The sequence below is a fragment of the Buceros rhinoceros genome, unplaced genomic scaffold, assembly GCF_000710305.1.
Source record: "Buceros rhinoceros silvestris isolate BGI_N320 unplaced genomic scaffold, ASM71030v1 scaffold43756, whole genome shotgun sequence".
Lineage (NCBI taxonomy): Eukaryota > Metazoa > Chordata > Aves > Bucerotiformes > Bucerotidae > Buceros > Buceros rhinoceros.
The window spans coordinates 695-5,379 of NW_010418990.1; the positions used below are offsets into that span (position 1 = coordinate 695).

The 4,685-nt window shown below is 44.0% G+C and overlaps 1 long non-coding RNA gene across 1 annotated transcript in view; it reads left to right on the top strand.

Annotated features, from left to right (window-relative positions):
• Window positions 1-335: 335 nt before the first annotated feature.
• The window catches only part of LOC104495718, a 53,510-nt gene continuing 49,160 nt past the window's right edge, over window positions 336-4,685 (top strand). Inside the window, exon 1 of the long non-coding RNA XR_727811.1 lies at window positions 336-474. This is a non-coding gene — a long non-coding RNA (uncharacterized LOC104495718). The remainder of the gene's footprint in view (window positions 475-4,685) is intronic.

A 4,685-nucleotide genomic window follows, 5' to 3' on the forward strand; every position in this document is an offset into this window, starting at 1 on the left:
AATTGTGAAGGCTTTAACAAACAAGTATCACCTCCTGTCTAACACCTGGTACATGACCACTGCTGTTTGCAGGATAAGGGATTAGAGGGCTTAATGATCTGATCTGATCTGATGATAATAGTTATGTTTCTGTTCTCTGTTAGAGCTGATCAAGTTTAGGTTCTGTTTTGTACAAAGTATTTCTCTTCAGTTTGCCTTTTTCGATTAAAAATTACCAGCGTAGCCCTAGGCTTTGGGGTTTTGGGTATGGTGGGTTTTTTTGTTGTTATTTTTTGTTGTTGTTGTTGTTTTTCAGATGCGTGCAACTAATGTCTCCTTTCCGTTTCCATCTCCTTTAGGATGACAGCGATGGGATTCCCTGGTCAGAGGAGAGGGTGGTGCGGAAGGTCCTTTATTTATCTCTGAAGGAGTTCAAGAACGCACAGAAGCGGCAGCACGGCGATGGCATTAGCGGGAGCCTCAAGGCAGTAAACGGTGAGCTGCCTCAGCGGTACCGCCGGAAGGACTCGGTCCTTTTCGATGCGGTTCTTCGGCTGTAGCGAGGAAGGAGACCAGAGCACCATCTGGCAAGCACTGTGCCCTTTTGATCTGCACAGAAGAACTTGTTTCTGAAGTGCTTAAAATGCCCAGTTTGAGCAATCCATATGTTCTGGTTTCTGGCAAACTGGTTGAGGTGGGGATTGGGGTGGAGCGTGGGAGGATGGGGACAGGCTGCCATGCAGTAGAAAGGAGGCTGCTCTTGTCAGTCTTTCTTCATGTGCTGAGTATGTTGACAGAGAAGGTACTGTTTAAAAGTGATTGCTTCAGTTATCTTGGGGAAGGACAGGCAGACGGGGTTTACCTGCTCTCTGGAGATGCAAGATTTAGATGCAAGAAATTGGCTAACCAGCACCTCCAGAGTGATCTGAGTCCGTGACGTTCGTTGTCCAGAGATGAAGTAGCATAGAACCTACACAGAAAGATTTAACGGACCAAGAGGACACAAAGCGCTGTGATACTGGACTCATCTAGTTCAGCAGCTCAGAGAGAAGTTATTTAAAGGATATAAAAGTTGATACAGGCAAGGATAGATGTCAGGGGCTTGAAAGGAGTTTAATTTTATCTATTTAATACTTTGGCCAATTACTATCCGTTGCTCCCCCTTCCTTTTCAGCTTGCTTAAAAAAGCTCCGGTGTTCTGAGAGGTGAACGTAAAGGGTGTCTCTTTCAGATTCACTCGCTGACACAGGACCCTTTCTTGAAAAGGCTTTGTCATGCTGAGCCTTGAAAGTGATGACTAGCAGGATTCAGATTTCTGGGCAGGCTTTCGGTTTTCTCTTCACTCACAAGAGCTTATTTGTTTCTTTATGGAGGTTTATGGCGTTTCCTTTTAGGCATGTGCATAACTATACATGTGCTAATGCATTAAAGCAGCAGCTGGCTGCTTGCTTGGTAGGTTATTCATATTTATATGTAGCCTGTTTTTTTGACATGGTGAGTTAAATTTCACTGCCTTTTCACCGGGCGTTATTGCCGAGGAGGCAAAAACCTGGAGGAATGGCTGGGTAAGTGCAGGCAGCGTGGTAAAGTTACTGTATTGCGTAAGCAATTGCCAGCTCCTTAATGTGGTTAAAGATGACCTCAGACTTCTGAGTTCAGTAGGCATATCAAATGCTGATCTGGTGGGAAGGGGCATCTAGCTTTAGCAGCAAGCCATTAATGAACTTGGAGGCGTACACAAAACAGCGCTGACTTTTTTTCCCTCCAACCCCTCTGCATCATTCATCTTCTGTCGAACACGGTTTCTTTTGGAAAGTTTCTTATTCCACTGTGGGGGTTTTGTTTAGTCAAAGGTAAAAAGTCCAAAGGCGTGAAGCACAGCAATTGTGTGTTAGGAGACTTTGATGTGCCAGGTTACAGGATGACGGAGGCTTTTATGATGTCTAGTGTCTCCAAAAGCAGCTTAGATCAAAAGTGAGTTGGCCGGAAACGCTGTGTCGATGTAGGTACCGTAGGCAGGGTCTGCCACCGGCATCCTCTGGCCAGCAGCACGACTCGCATCTTCGGAGCTTGCCTCTCTTAGGCTAGCATTCAGTGCTTTTTCTCCTTCATAGAAGTGATCATTTCTTTGGGTGTTTGGTTTGGGGCTTTTCTGAGCCAGAATGGTATTCTGCGTTACTCTTTCTGTTTGCTAAATGATTCTTTAAATGTCCTGTCTCAGCTCTGCCCTGTTTCAACATCACTGTTCAAAAGCTTTTTTTATCCACTGATCTGTGGAAGAATGTTTCATTATACAGAGAAAAAAGATTTGCAGAAAGGAGGAGGATTGATATTGTGCAGTGACATTAAGAAAATACGTTTAAACATACAACTTGTTTACTGCATCTTTTAAGAAAACATAGCCATGTATTTTCAAATCCTTGGCTCGAATCCTGTTTAGGGAGCTTTGCCTTGCGAACGTAGAGCATAGGGTTTGTGCTGCACAACCCTGTACCCAGTGAACTCTAAAGGCTGCTTGAACAGGTCACCTTCGAGTACCTGGCAAATTTAACCATCTCCAGGAGTGGGAAGGAGGGATCTGAGCAGGGTCGAAGCTCTCCAAGCTCCCAGCTCAATGTGGGATTGGTTTCACGTACTTCTGAGAGCTCAGGGGACCGTGAACAACTAGGTAGCAGGATTTGATCTTAGTCCCACCATCTGTAGCGCAGAGACAGTTTCTTTGTTGTGGTTTTATAACTGTCATCCCTTGAATTTATTTATTTATAAACTTGCAACTGTAATTTGTTTCAGTAGAAAGCACTTGCTTTTGGTGATAAAGGAAAGTAAAATACGCACCAGCCCCTTGCAACTGGTGTCTTTAAGAAGTTTTTGTGCCTTTGAAGTGGCTGAAGTTGCATAAACATGCTACAAAAGTTGCTTTGCCAGCATTTGTCGAGCTACAGCTAAACAAGTATGAGAACGACTGGCAGTGGTGTTTCAGCTGGCGAGTACTGTACTATCGTTAGTGATTCGGTAGCTGGAATAATGGTGCTTCTTTGATTGATAGTGTGAAAAGCGAGTTCATTTTAAATGTGAGAGATGAGCCCATTAACAGGGATCTTTCCTGTACTAAAGTTTCTGCCTATTCTGAGATGTGCTGGTGGTGGCTCAGAGACAATTAACTTTGATGCCTCTCTGAGTCATAAAAGAAAACTAAAATTAAGAAACTAATTTTGGACATTATATGTATTATATAATACCTTGGCTGTCTCCACCTCACTATTAAAGATATTTGTTATCCTGAAAAGAATCCCACCAGTTTCAGTTTGTGGCTGAGACCCGGTTACTGGGGTGGTTCTGGGTAAAGGAGTGGGTTTGTTCGGGGGTGGTGGTGTGTCCTTGGGTCTCCCTACTGCTACCTCTTTTAAAGCTCCCTTTCACCTGATAGTTTTCGCTTTGCTTCTTGTGCTGACAGTTCTTTTTCATCCTAACTTGTTTTTTTCTGCTTTTTTTGCTCCGGCACCCCCCCCTTCCAGCCGGAAGTATTTCAGGGAAAGGCATATTGTGGCCGTTGTAGCCGTGGATATATTGCATGCATCTTTATGTTGACTCTAGATGTCTGCAGAGTACAGAATGACACCCTACAGTCCGCCTTTGTTTACTGTGCGTTCCTCTCCGGCACCTGGGAATATAAGATCTGAAGGAGGTGCTTCTGCAGGTTGTCAGGAGACCCTCTGCAGCCCTAAATGGGGATACTGGAGCTCTTATTATGGAAACAAGGTCACGCGCCGGAAAACCCAGAGGGACCTCTTTAGTGATTTTGATTACTGCTGGCTGTCATTTGCGTTAGGATTTTCAGAATAGGGATTGGTGTTTGGAGTAGCGATACCAATTTTCAGAGATCCTAGTCTAAAAGGAACACTAATTCCCTTGGGAAATTGTTTTCTTCTCTTGCAGCTTCGAATGTGCGATAAGGTTGTAAAAAGGCAATAAAAGATGTAATTATTGCTTGCATTCTGTTTATGAGCATAAATCCAGTACCCTCAAAAGAGCATATCATAAAGCAAATGTTTATGACATAAGATTTTAAATCCTATTTTTCAAAACTTGCGATAAAGAAGTAGTTTGTAACACAGAAGCAACAGTGGTTCGTAACGGGCAGGAGCGTCATGGTTTGCATGTTGGTTTAAAGTGGTTAGTCGAGAGATGACAGACCAGACGCTGGAATTACTGAAGCAGATAGTGTGTTTTCACCAGCTATACTTTGTCCTAGAAAGGTGTCGTGGCAGTTTCCGAACACGCCAGCTAGGTTAAGCTTGTGGCAAACATGATCTAGATGGGAAATCAAATGTGCGTAAGAGAATGCTTTGCTTCAAGGTAGAAGTTGGAAATCTTGCTCATTCAGTAAATACAGATGAGTAAAAATGCGTAGTTTTGGTATCTGAGACATTTCATCTTACGTTTAGGGATGACGAGTCATTTCCTCATTTTCTATGTGTTCTTTAAGTGGAAAAGGAGCGATGTCAGTGGTTTGATGGAGGTGGTGGTCAGCCCATGGATGGCTGTGTGGTGCCTCTCCTCACCTTGTGCCGGTCTGTTCCTGCCCTCAGCCATTCTGCACTAAAATGTGACTTTTGTTAGAGGTTTGTTTTTTTCAGCAATGAAATGTCTCTGTACCAAGAGCCAGCAGCCTCTGAGGCAGCTCGTGGCGGGACTCAGGGGGCAGC